Here is a 14,131-nt window from a genome sequence, read left to right as displayed (position 1 = left end):
CAAATTTCAAACTATTTTTAAAGAGATTTCCTCCAAAAATGTTTTTTTTATGAAAACCAAATCCAAAATCCCAGTAATTAACAGGTTTTCAATTTGTCACTGAAGAATCAGAAAAATTAAAAGAAAAGTCAAAAAGCCATTTTTGTTTAAAAAATGTCTCAAAGACAATTATGTCCCTGCTCGAGATCCGTTGTTCATGATATTAAATACACAGGGGTTTGGATTTACAACTTCTGAATTCATGACAAAATGTCACTGAGGAAAAATGATGCTCCAGTTCTCTGAAATGTTGCCAGGTATCCTTGAGAGCAGGATGTATGGTGGGATAATGTGATACCAACCTTAACTACGTCATCACTGCAACCAGGCTCTGCTATATTACTGCAATTCCCAGCCTTCAAATAGTGCAGAGAAGACCAACAGCGCTCCCACTCTTCTCCCACCGTGATGCCCTTCATACAAACGCTTGACTTCTTTGACCCTTTTATAGGTTTGAGAACCTTGAAAGCATCTTCAGCAAGGTTTGTGGTCATGAAGTCTCAAGCAAGAAGAGGGAAACGGGATGGGAAGCTTACATGATGAATTTTGAAGAGGGTACTGCAGAACTGCAGCTTTCTCAGCTCAAAACTGAGGAATGAACTACCACAGGAACAAAGGGCCATCACAAATCTCACCATCTTGCACTCTAAGTGCAAGGGGCATTTCTTTGATCTTGCCCTCTCCAACATAAGCATACAGCAACATATGTGCGTGCTTGTGCGTGTGTAGATAATGTCACGCACTGGCTCATTAGTTTGAGTACCAACCTCAGGGTAGACACCCCAAACTGATGGTATGTTCTATAATTAAAGTTCACCAAGCCAGTAACAAATGTGAACTCCTGGATCACTGTAACAGTCTCACTATGGAGTAACAGACCCCTTAGACTCTCCAGTCTATCTTGCCACCCACGGAAGTTCGACTTAGTGATACATGGTCCCTTACACCAAAAACCACAAAAAATTCAGGTTGCTTCCACTTATCCCAGATCAACTGGGGGAGGTACTCTAGAAGATCTTACACCAAAGACAACACCTGTAGCCAATCCTGTAATAAACTAAATGGGTATTAACTAAGAAAAGTTAGTAAGAGTTATTTACAGGTTAAAGCAAGCAAACATATACCCACAAATAAGTTACCATCTATGATTCCTAAAGAAGATGTGGTAATCTGTCAATTCAAGATGTCTTTCAGGACAGACCCAGGGATAACCACCTCAGTTTAGAGTCTCTGGCCCTGTGAGAGTTCAAACACCAAAGAGATGACAAATTTTCCTGTGTCTTTGTTGTTATTTTCTTCATTCAGCCTCCTAGTCCATACAAAGGGTTTCACTGTACATAGCATTTCCAAGTGTAAGAGGGCCATTCACCAATACTTTATATTGCGATGTTCCTTGCGGGTATTGCGATGGCCCATCTGATATTGATAGTTCTTCTGGACAGGCGGGAGAAAACCCTCTTCCCATCTGAGTGCACAAGTTTAGAGCAAACATTTTCAAACCGATAAAGCAAAACTTACATATTTCCTTATAGGATGGAATACAGACATTACAAATAAGATTAATGTGTGCAGCAACTTAAAAACATTCTATAGAGTTGAAACACAAAATGCATTCTTATAAGACTAATACCTATTCCAAGTAACACTAACACATAAGTGGACTAGTTTGGTCTCTATCTATAAGTTAGTCAGTTTATAGCTAATGCCTGCAGCCTTGACAAGAGCAGGCATCTGGCCTGCCAGCATCACAGACAATTACAAAACAAAACATTCTGCTGCACAAGCTTTCCCCCCAGGGTGAGGATGAGAGAACAAACATTTGACATGTTGCTTGAGCACTTTCCAGCAGTGCATTAGATACTAAGGTGATAAGCACGGGATACGAATGTATACAGAAGAGAACCAAATATGCCCATTACCCCTTTCCTCCTGGTTCTTGTGCTCCTTAGAAGAAGGGCCAGACAAATCGGAGGAGAAGCAGACCAGAAAATTCAAAGGGACAGTGGAAGAGAAAGGCCCTTGTGATAGGGTGTCCGACCACACAGGACTGGAAGGGGTTCAGGTGACCAGGTAGGCCTATTAACTGCCCAAGCTGCACCTGGATGAGAAGCCAGGGAGGGCTGGGACCTAACTGCTGATGGCACCCAGCTGAGGAGGAAGAGGCAGGGCCTATAAAACCAGGAAGCTGGCAAAAGACGGGGCAGCAGTCACTTGCTGGGAAGAGGGTTTGGAGCTGGTTTACCCATCGAAAGGGAGGGAACCACAAATTGTAGGAAGCAGCCCAGGGAAGGAGCAGTGAGGACTGAGACAGTAAAGCCCAGAATTGCTGGTTGAGAGTCCTGGCCTGGAACCCCGAATAGTGGGCAGCCCTGGGTTCCCCTACTGAACTTGCAGTGCTGAAGAAGATTGTCTGAGACTGTGCAGGAGGACTTTGGGTAAACCCCCCAGAAGGGAACCACATAGTGACCCAGCCAAAGGGCTGAGTCACCAGAGGAGACTTTGGTTCCTGAGCAAGAGGGGCTTCAGGGCGAGATGACAGAAGAGACGTGACTGGGGGGAGGCATGCACAGCTAATCCCCAAGACAGCCAGGAGAAGGCACCACCAGCAGTGAGTGAACCTGGTGACAGGCCTATTTAAAGATGCTAAAGGGAGGCCCTGGCTGCTTGAATACAGCCTACTAAGTGACACCTTTAAACCTCCAAGACAGGTGGCCACAGCTGTGGAGAATCACATAGTCCTCAAATTGTACATTGTGTACCTAAGGGGGGGCTTCCTCGAATGGGAAAAGTGTCTGACAAGTTCTTGCTCCTGTTGCCAAATCTTGGAACTAACACCCTCTCACTTCCGAATGCCTCTCTTAGGCGCTACTTAAACCAGTATTCTGCTTAGGTATGCCCCACCAATCTCCATTCCCACTAGAGCTGACTACCAAGCCAGGGGCTATTAATCATCCCAAAAGAGGCAGCTGTAGAATTTATACCATGTATATAGCATATGGTGGTGAAAAGGTCTCGTCTCCTCTGTGTCCAGCTGAAACACGGTGTGTTTGGGTCACAGCATCCAGGAACCTGAAGCTCTGGTTTCCTCTCAATTGTTTGCCACTGAATGTGATAACTTGCAAGAGTCTCCCCAAAACACACCAGATCACCACTGAATATGGTGACTAGACTCCATTCAAGATCAGTGGGGGGTGGGCTGTCCAGACAATTGGACAGAAGCCATTACATCAAAGTGATTTTCTCTGTGGCATCTGCTAGTGCAGGGGTTGGCAACGTTTGGCACGCGGCTCGCCAGGGTAAACACCCTGGCGGGCTGGGCCAGTTTTATTTACCTGCTGACGCAGCAGGTTCGGCTGATCACGGCCCCCACTGGCCGCGGTTCGCCGTCCCGGGCCAATGGGGGCGGCGAGAAGCAGCGCAGGCGAGGGATGTGCTGGCCGCAGCTTCCCGCCGCCCCCATTGGCCCGGGACGCGCCCCCAGTGGCAGCCGCGATCGGCCGAACCTGCTGCGTCAGCAGGTAAATAAACTGGCCCGGCCCACCAGGGTGCTTACCCTGGTGAGCCGCGTGCCAAACGTTGCCGACCCCTGTGCTAGTGCTTTACTTCTGCTCATTGGAAGTAATGACTGCAGCACACTGTAAGATAGAACTGATCCAAACCCAGCTGCAAAGTCCAAACCCAGATCTGAATATCCTCAAAATCTGGGGGTGTTTAGATGTAGCATTTTAGCCTGGACTCATCTCTAACCAAAATTACTTTTACAAAAGCGAACAATATGGGACTGGTGGAAATCATGTGTGTCTAGGAATATGCTATGTGCCCAAAGAACCTTACAGTATGAAATACAATTGATTGCACTAATATATCACCTTTCACCTGAAAATCACAAAGCCCTTCACACACAGTAGTCTCACAACAACATGAAGTAGGTCACTTTGAGACATTACCCCCATTTTACAGATGGGGAAAGGAAGGTAAAGCAAAAGCCCCACAGTAAATTAGTGGCAAAGCCAGGAAGAGGGCCCAGATATCAGTGGCAATAAGATCTGGTGAAAGACATTTGTATGGTGAAGGAATTACTAACTTAATCAAACACATGCATCTGTTTCACTAGCAGGATTATGGATCACTGCATTTTCCTATTGCTCTTTAAGTACTAATAAAACACAAAGTGTTTATTGTGTTTGAGCAAGGACTTCCTCCCTTTGGACCCATCTTCTCCTCCCACCTAGCTAGGAAGTCATGGAGAAGAATGTCATATCCTAAAAGAATCCATGTGACAGTGCCCTGTGAAGTGAGCAAAGAAGTATCATTAATTTATTAGTAGTATGATTCATTATGGGTCTGATTCTGCCACCCTCACTCATGTTGAGTAGAACCTTATCCTCCAAGAGGCTCAGTGGCTTCAGTGGAACTCCTCGGAAAGTAAAAGCACCACTCAGCATGAGTAGAATCCGGCCCTTGTTTATGGAGAATGACATTCATCCCTGCATACAAGTACTGTTCACCACTGAATCCAGGGCCGGCGCCAGCATTTCTGCCGCCCCAAGCAAAAAAAAAAGCCGCAATCGGCGGCGGCAATTGGAAAAAAAAAAGTCGCGATCGGCGGCGGCAGTTCAGCGGCAGGTCCTTTGCTCCTAGAGGGAGTGAGGGACCTACCGCCCCCGAATTGCCACAGGTGCCGCCCCTCTCCCTTGGCCGCCCCAAGCACTTGCTTGTTAAGCTGGTGCCTGGAGCCGGCCCAGACTGAATCCATCAACATAGGATGTAAGTGGTGCACAGACCTTGACCTGGCTTTCTGCATAGAGGTGAATTTCACCTACACTGCTCAAAAAGGTGTACAAGTATTTTACATAACTTCATTGCAAGGCTGCATACTAGGGTAATTCTGCAGGCTGTCAGGGAAGAGAGGCATTTATTCAAATATAGATATCTGCAGCAATTAGGACCTGATGGCCTGCAATTTCCTGGATCCCTTTTTTTCCTCCTTTTTATAAACAGATATGTCCTTTTGTAAAAGTTCCTCCTGACACTAGATTCCTTTGTGTCACTTCCTCCTTCTATTACTAATGCATCTCTAATAGAGCAATTATTGTATTATGCAGAACTAGTGGTAAAACACATTAGTATATAACCTTAAAATGCCTCTATCAAATTGGAAATGTTTTTTAAAAAAATCAAGAAACTTTGAGATAAATCAAAACACCTGATATTTTGCAAGAGGCTTTTAGACTTTTCTTTAATGTTTTTAATGTTCCCTCAGTAATTAGTACCACAGATAATTTCCTCTCAGGGTTAATCTCTTATTTCACAATAAGTTGCTTGTGATATTTAGGGACTATGGCCGGACTGAATGTTATCATCATTCACGTCTTCCTTTTTTTAATCTATTTTCTACATTTATGCAGAATTAGCTTTGTTTAGTGCCATTATTCTGTCATCACTCTTTCATAATAAGGTTTTTATATGGCTTTAGAGATTCTTGCATAATGATTCCTCTATGTATGTTAACTCCTACTGTTTATTTGTATTTATTTGATTTATACTTGTGCCGTTACTGTATTTTTAATTATAAAATAACTACAGGATTTTAAAAAACAACTTTTGGATTCAAACATTAAGCCTTCACATGACACAGCTGGGAACTAAGTTTAATAATGACATAGGAAACCAGCAATATGGCTGTTGATTTTTATGGTGATGATGAAAAAGCAGCAGGACAAATGCTACAATCTGCGTTCAGAAGACTTTATAGAGGTCACTCCAGAGAATACGCAGTCTTCCAAAAAAGTGGATTTGTGAATTAAAGAAGTCTTTGCCAGATATAGTATTTGTCAGAGTCCAAGTGGTCTCCGGGATCCATTAAGATTTCCAGGTGTACTTGTTAATAAAACCATAGACTCTGAGATAACAGCAGTCTCTAGGATGGGGCATTTTTCACAGCAAATGCAAGCATGTGGTAGTGGAAATAAACTAGCCATAATGAATAGAGATGATGCGGTCACTGCAAAGCCTACTCCTCTGTGCTCCTGCTCAGATGAGGCAAGGTAAAGGCACAACTATGCCTTTTGTCAACCAATATTATAATGGGGCTGGCCCAGTTTGTGGTTGATGGGGCAGCAGAGAACTATGTCAGTAGGGTAATACTCCCTTGCTACATTAATCTGCTTATCCTTTGCATGCTAGAGCAGTGACGCGGAGTAAGGAACATCCTAATAAAGTTCCACACCCATTCTTTTCAATTGCTGCAGTGCCCCTCCCTCTGCACTTACCTAGCCCAGTGTCATTGATGCTTTGTGGGACAACAAGGGCAATGCTTTGATTCAGTCAACACTAGCTGCTAAACTGTGTAACACTTCTCGAGGCAGAAGTAGTGGCGACAAATTGCTGCCAACTGTCAGCAACATGTCATTTTCCTAGTGTAGACAGACCCTGAGAATAACTAGTATAATTTTCCTGTCCAACCTGAGTGAGGAAAAAAAACAACAAAAACAAACATCATCAATACATAAAAGGCATTACCATCTCGTGGCCTGAAAACTAAGTCTCATTGACTTTAAGGTCAGAAGGGACCATCATGATCGTCTAGTCTGATCTCCTGTACTTTACAGGCCACAGAACCTCATGTACTCCTGAACTAGGCCCCTAACCTTTCCACATCATAATGAAGAATAAATTCTATTTTGAAATTGTTAATGATCTAACTTGTTAGGACTAGTAATACAGGAAGGGACAATATCTACCTATGTTGTTTCATCTAGATTTTGGCAATGTCCCTTTAAAAATCAAAACCCGTCTCCCTTAAAAGGAAGCCAAGTTGTGGAAGGGTCTGATTTGGACACTTAGCTTTGAGACCACACTATAACAAGGCCTTTAAAAAAAAATCTGTGACTCATGCACGAGATATACAGCAACAGAAAGTGGATTCCTCCACGTAAAAGGAAAAAGGATTTTTTTTCCCCAGCCATGGATATGCCAGATTGGCTACTCACAATAAGCACATTTGACCTCAGCCTGAGCATGTCTGGTCAGCTGGCATTTTATTAGCCCCGTGTAAGTGAATGAGATCATCACCGAGCTTACACTGTGGGTAAATGTGACAGGAGTTAAACTTAGAAACGCCAGCTTGCTGTCCTAGTTGACATGCCTCCAGGATGAGATCTCTGGATCGTGTGGTTCCAGGGGAACAGCAAAGTAAGAAATGGAAGCCAGAAGCCAGGTGAAGAAGCCACACCCCCTGGCCTGCTAGCCTCACCCTCTGCAGCAGCACTGCACTGCTTCTGCATTTAAGGCCTTCTGTGCCCACAGGAAATTGAGGGACAGCATTGGCCCAATATATACAGACTTAAAAAGGCAATGAGCACAACATCAATTTACATGCTCTGATTGAATTCAGAGTTCTCTGGGCTGAAGATTTACACATACTCCTATAAGATGTGTGGGTACCTGACGAGGGAACAGAAGCTGAACTGTGCATCCGTCAGCTTCTGAGGAATCATTGCAAAAAGAGATGTCAGGTGTGTACTGGTCTTGGCCCACTCTATGGCGGCTATTGATAGTTTCTTCCTAGCCACAGTGTTGCAGGCCACAGTGGTCCACAATGTACTGCACTGTGAGAAGGAAAATGTGATCCTTGTGAGGAGAGGAAACTATTTGCAGATTCCAGAAGCCATCTATTATTCAGCTAATCAGGTCAAACAGCAAGGTAGGAACAACCAACATCTCTCTGCCCTAGCTCTGAGCAAACACGGTCTGGTCTGGTCTCAGAGAGGCAGGTCCATATTCTAGTGAAAACTTGGTAGTGGCTTTTGGCTAATGCTAGAAACTGGTCCCTGCCTGGGCAGAACTTACCATTTATATGGCGAGACCACCATGAGGGCAAAGTATTATTCTCTCCCATTTTGTCCGAGTCTGTTCCGACCTAGAATTATAAATGGGCATGTCCAGTGGGGGTAACAGCGTCCTGAACACTTTATCATGACAAGACCAGGGACAGTCCTGGCAGTTTCAGCTAGGGACACGGCCATCCCTTTTGCTCAGCCAAGCGCTGACAGCCTCCTTTTCAGATACCCACTCTCCAGAGCTTACACTTAAAGTTGCTTTCCACAGTGGGCGCCTTCACTACAACCTGCTTGGCAAAATTTTCCTTTTTAAAGCATGCGTCATGTTAATGCCTCTCTTCCACCAGCTGTCCTCAGAAAGCCTTTCCGTTATTGGGGAGACAAGCATCCTAAACCCATTTGAGGGGAGATTGTCCCAGACAAACGTAGATCAGGGCACGTGCATTCCTTATTTTCCATCTGAAGCACTGATGCTTACTCTTGGAACTTAGCTTGAGGCAAGGACACCCTCAAAACGCATGAGAACTCCCACAAAGGGGAATTCTACCCAAGAGATAAATCTTGGGAGGGTAGCTCTCCTCTCCCCAACCCCCTCCAGCAACTATCCCCATTTGGATATATGATGCTGGCTTCTGCCTGGAGGAGCAGGGTCAGTTAGTTCTTGTGACTTCAGCAGCTCAGCATTTTAATCACAGAAAAGGTCAGGTGGATGGACCATTGCCCCTTTTCCCCTCCATCTGCAGTGTAGGAGGTGGGGGCATTCAGTATGCCAAACAAGCTGCTTAATGGAAATCTCTCTCTCTCATGTTTCCCAGGTTAATTGTGAAGGAGAGGAAGGGATATAGCTTTATCTTCATTATACTACTATGTAGTGAGGCGGTGTGGCGCCCCTCCGTCCCGCATAGGGCCGAACTTCCCCTAACCCCAACGTGGGCAGAGCCACCGGGTCTGGCGCCCACCCCTCTGAGGTCACGGCCCCGACCCGGAAGTATAAAAGCCTGCCTGCAGAGCTCAGTGGAGCCCAGGCCGGCAGAGAGAGCAGACGTCCCGGGCCGAGCTCCCGCTTGGGAGACAGCCGCAGGCCGCGAGCTGCCTGCTACCCCACCGCGCCGGTCGAGCCTATCTCTCGCCAGGTACCCCGAGGAGGACTGGCCAAGCCTGCCCTGGGCCCGCTACCCCAAGGAGGAGCCAAGCCTGCCCCGTGCCAGCTACCCTGAGGAGGAGGCAAGCCTGCCCCGTGCCAGCTACTCCGGGGGAGAGCTGCCGGACCTGCCCCCAAGCCCCGCACCAGAGGAACCGATGCTGCTGGACTGGCCCGAACCCGGCGTCGCCAACGAGGTAGGCCCCGAGGGGGAACACGGAAGTAGCCTGGGGGTAGCCGACCCCGGTCAGGCTGCAGAGACATGTGAGCCAATGTCAATGTGTTTCGGTCAGGACACCCCACTGACCAGCAGCGACACTAACCGCTGCTAGGGCCCCGGGCTGGGACGCAGTGGAGTGGGTGGGCCTGCGTCCCCCCCCTGCCACCCCTGCTCACAGGTGGCAGGCTTCCCCCTCACCCAACGCTCAGGTAGGAACCTGGGCCTTCCCCAAGTGTATTGTTGCTCAGCCCCTGCACCAAAGGGCCTGAGCTGTAACTGTTTGTGCCCCGCCCTGATCCAGGGCCTGGGTCTACTTTAAACAGTTGGTTGTTACTCAGCCCCTGCACCAAAGGGCCTGAGCTAGCTGAGTGTTTGCTCAGCCCTGCCTGAGGTCCTGAGCTCCCTGAACTGTAGGTCGCTCAGCCCCTGCGTAAAGGGGCCTGAGCTGTGACTGTCTGTGCTGTAGTGAGTCGGTGTGGCGCCCCTCCATCCCGGAGAGTAGATCCCCGGCGCGAACCTACTACATACTACTACTGCTTTACCCTTCTAGAGTGAATTCTATGCAAAGATTTCAAAGCATTTTATCGAAATTGAGCCAATCTCACACATGCTTGGAGTGGGGCTGATAAAAGTTACTTATCAATATGATTTAGGGTGACAGTCCAGATCCTTTTTATGAACTAAAGCTTCCAATCTCCCAGCAAGGTAGATGAGTGCCATCCCCATTCGTTGTCCAGAGGGGGAAGTGGAGGCACACAGGTTAAACAAGTTACAGCAGGATGAATAGAGAGACAAGGCAGGTGAGGTAATATCTTTTATTGGACCAACTTCTATCTCTGGCAGACCTGAGAACGAAGCCCAGGTCATCTGCCTCTCAGTCCCAGGCTTAAGCCACGAAAACAGCCTGGCCATCATTGTTCCAAGGATGAGAAAAGAACAGCAAGCCTTGGTCCAGCAAAAAAAGGGTGGGGTGAGATTTACCTCCACTTACGATCAAATTTGCATCGGGCTCAGTTGAGAACCAGCATCCGTTCTGAAAACTACATTGACAATTAATGGCTATGAAAGACCTCTCATGGTAACTGATTGCAGTAAAACACAGCACTAAAGCAGCCTCCATAGGGTTAGTGTTTCAGAAAAAAAACCCACACACATTTTGCTGTCAAAGTATCCTTCTGTTGGAAGGGGGGAACATATCAAGAGCAATTATTTCCCTGCAGGACCCTCCCATGTCAGGATTGCCCAATTTTTAAATGATATTCATCATAAAAGTTTTGCTACCACCATTAATTCCACTTCAACCTACAGCACCTCTTGAAAAGCCAAGCTGCATTCTTCCTAGAGAATAGTCTGTGATGATTAAAAACAGCCACATTGCTCTTCAAACCCCCTGAAGGATGAAGGGTTAGCTTTGCCCTCTGAATTTCCTCTCAGGCAGATGCAATTCTATGAATCAATAGCAGGTCTGGAAATGAACAAGCCCATTCTCGGTTGTGCAGTTTGGCAGTGCCCTTGTGCAGGAGATTCTCCATTATGTCATTCATTCTCTGTCCTCTTTGGAAAACATGAAGGAGGAGTTAAATGCACCTTATTATAAAACCCAAGAACAAATCCTTGGCTTCCAAGGACACCTTAATTGCCATAAAAGATGGTGACTCTCTAAAAGTAGTCCAGAGTAGAGGAATGTGGAGCTGCAGAGAACTAGGGTGACTAGTTTTCCCATATCTTAAGGGGCATCCTTCATTGCACTAGACCTTTATCATCAAAGCTATAGTTGGACGAACAAGGATTCCCTCCCCCCCCTCCCCCATGCAAACGCTGCTCACGTACAGATGGGAAATAAGCCCATTCTGCAAAATTCAAACCTGGATCCAGACTTCCCCAAAGTTCTGGGTCATTTGATATTCTGGTTCAGCCCCTTGTAAAGATGGGTTCAGCCTCAAAGATCAGAAAAAAATATGGAGCCAAATTTCCCAAATGTTGAGTGTTTGGGTCCATGGTCTTGATTCAAGCTCATCTCCTGTAACTGTACTCTCCCACAGAATAAGTTTTGCACCTAATTTACACACACACATTTACCAGGGCTGCAGGCACAGTTAAACCATGTGTGCACAATTGCACTGATTGTGTGGGCAAATTAGTTGTAATTGCCCGAGCAGTTGTGTGGCACATACCTCCCCCATGCCATCCGCATTCACACCCTCTGGGATAGACTTGGTTTTCATGGCAAGAAGGCGATATAACTCAATCTTCTCTGCTTGAAATTCACATCCCCCCTCATCCCTCTCCACTGGAGGGAGTGATGTGTCTGTCATGCAAGATGGCTTTGGTCCATGGCTGGGAGCTTTGCTCCACAGCCCATCTGGCTCTTTCTGTAAACAGGTGCACATAGACTATCCATGAGACACACACTTATTAGGAGAAGAGGGATAGGCAGCAGGGAAATTTTTTGTCTCCTGCCCTGGTGAGAAGAATGCAGTCAGGGGGATAGAGTCTGGCGCACTGCCCAGGTCCTAAGGCAACTCCTTGGCAAGTGAATACAGCACAGGGTTTTAGGCTGGGATTTTAAAAAGGAGCCTAAAGACTGTGAGGTCCCTTAACGCCACACACCAGCACCTACACACAGAGGAAGGGATGTCTCTCCTCTAGGTCAGTGGTTCTCAAACTAGGGCCGCTGCTTGTTCAGGGAAAGCCCCTGGCGGGCCGGGCCAGTTTGTTTACCTGCCGCGTCCGCAGGTTCGCCGCTCCAGGCCAATGAGGGCTGTGGGAAGTGGCACGGGCCGAGGGATGTGCTGGCTGCCCTTCCTGCAGCCCCCATTGGCCTGGAGCAGAGAACCGTGGCCAGTGGAAGCCGCAATCGGCCGAACCTGCGGACCTGCCAGGTAAACAAAGCGGCCCGGCCCGCCAGGGGCTTTCCCTACACAAACGGCATTCCTAGTTTGAGAACCACTGCTTTAGGTTACAACAGTGAAACTCTGCTCAAGTCAGCAGGTTCCCCCCAGAGTTAGCTATGACCTGCTAACCGTTTTAAAACATGGCTGCCTTTGTTTGCACTAAGTGGTGTTTAACAATTAACACTTGTCTGTTAACATTTTCTAACACTGCCCATATCCCCAATGTAGACAAAGCCAATGGGGCTGGACCAGTGTAAATGACAGGGGAGTCTAACTAAAGAGTCATAAAAAATGCCAACAAAATATTGCCAAACAAACCAAATAAGATCACATTATATATAAATGGAGGCAAGATGGGTCTACACAGTCACGTATTGTTTTGTATGGTGTTTTATCTATCCTAAGATGCTTCACAGAGTTAAACAATAAGTAATGTCTGTGGGGAAGAGAAAATACGAAGCAGAGGGAAGGGATAAATTAGATGTTTTCAGATGACAAATGACAATGGAGCTGATGTGATGGATAAATACATATCTTTATACAGGGCACCTACATATAAATATGCATTACTGTTCTATGCTTCCAGGCCGATTTCATGTGCATTTTTAATACTATATACTGGTTGAAAAGTGAAGCACTGAAAAGTTTGGCAGTGCTAGAATTAAGGTTGTCCATGCAACTTTAATTCAACCCCCTTGTGTATCTGCATTATGATACATTCTTTTCCACAGGACTCCTGCCTCATTCCATGCACAGGATGGATGGTGCTCAGTGAATGAGTAAAGCTCTTCAATATTTCATTTTTTCCTCATTGTTCACCGTGTGCCCCATGCAGTATTCATTGTACAACATCCAAACCTGGCACTCAATACAGGGATTATTAATTTACTCCTGGGCTTCTCAATGGTGCTTTCCCGGTAATATCTTAGATCTTTACAAACAATAATGAACTGATCTCACAACACCTGTGTGAGTTAAGATGCTATCATTATCCCCATTTTACATGTGGGGAACTAAGACACAGAGACTAGAGCCAAAAGTGTCAGATAATTTGGGGTGACCAATTCAAGAAGCGTAGGGCCTAATTTTTCAGAGAATTTAGCATGTGAAGAGCGCAGCTCCCACTGACCTCAGCTGCAGTTGTGTACTCTCAGGAGGTCTGCAAATCAAACTGCAGGCGGCTCAGGTTACACAACCAGAAGATGTGGAATGCACCATTAGTGACCACAGGTGAAAAGTCTGATATAATTGACTTGCCCTGCATCTCATAGGAACTCCATGGCAGAGGAAAGGACAGACTAATTCTACAGGGCAGCATTCAGCTACCTTAACCACAAGACCATCCTCTCTCTTCTTGCAATCCACTGCCCCCTTGACAACACACCTTCCCTCTTCTGCAACAAATGAGACAGGGGGCCTTTTAACCATACAGTCCTGATTCATTCCCAAAGTACAGTCCGTCCTGTGCACTGAATGAGGAAGGGGTCCTGTGGAAAAAAATGTATTTGATCACATAATTGAAGACTGTATTATAATGCTTATGCACAAGGGGGGCTGAATTAAGGTTGCATGGGCAACCTTAATTATAGCACTCTGTAACTTTTGAGTGCTTGACTTTTCAAGTTTAACATTCTTTTAAGGTAGTTGGGATTTTAAACATAAATTTCTTAAATAAGTGTTTAAAAAATGCAGAAATTGAACAAACAAACAAACAAAAAATTGTCTCCTGCCCTGGTGAGAAGAATGCAGTTAGGGGGATAGAGTCTGGCACATTGCCCAGGTCCTAAGGCAGCTCCTAGGCAAGTGAATACAGCACATGGAACAATATTGACCCTATGTCACCCCTCACCACACATACCCATCATCAGCAGGATTGGGAATCTTTAAACCCACAACACAGTTTTTAACCACTCAAGCTAATGGAGTTACTGGTAGCAGTAGAAGATTATCTCCTCCTACATGGCCCTGCCACTATAAAGGGATTGGAGCTATATAG

The 14,131-nt window shown here is 46.1% G+C and overlaps 1 protein-coding gene and 1 long non-coding RNA gene across 2 annotated transcripts in view; one reads left to right on the top strand and one right to left on the bottom strand.

Moving 5' to 3' along the window:
- The window catches only part of AGBL1 (AGBL carboxypeptidase 1), a 400,010-nt gene that overhangs the window by 376,415 nt on the left and 9,464 nt on the right, over window positions 1–14,131 (bottom strand). The gene's annotated exons all lie outside the window — the stretch shown is intronic.
- The window catches only part of LOC135973901 (uncharacterized), a 41,402-nt gene continuing 36,113 nt past the window's right edge, over window positions 8,843–14,131 (top strand). Inside the window, exon 1 of the long non-coding RNA XR_010590946.1 lies at window positions 8,843–9,218. This is a non-coding gene — a long non-coding RNA (uncharacterized LOC135973901). The remainder of the gene's footprint in view (window positions 9,219–14,131) is intronic.

This window comes from Chrysemys picta, chromosome 10, assembly GCF_011386835.1.
Source record: "Chrysemys picta bellii isolate R12L10 chromosome 10, ASM1138683v2, whole genome shotgun sequence".
In the NCBI taxonomy this organism is placed as follows: Eukaryota; Metazoa; Chordata; order Testudines; family Emydidae; genus Chrysemys; species Chrysemys picta.
The sequence above is the reverse complement of the archived record's forward strand: the minus strand, read 5'-3'. Positions and strand labels throughout refer to the sequence as shown.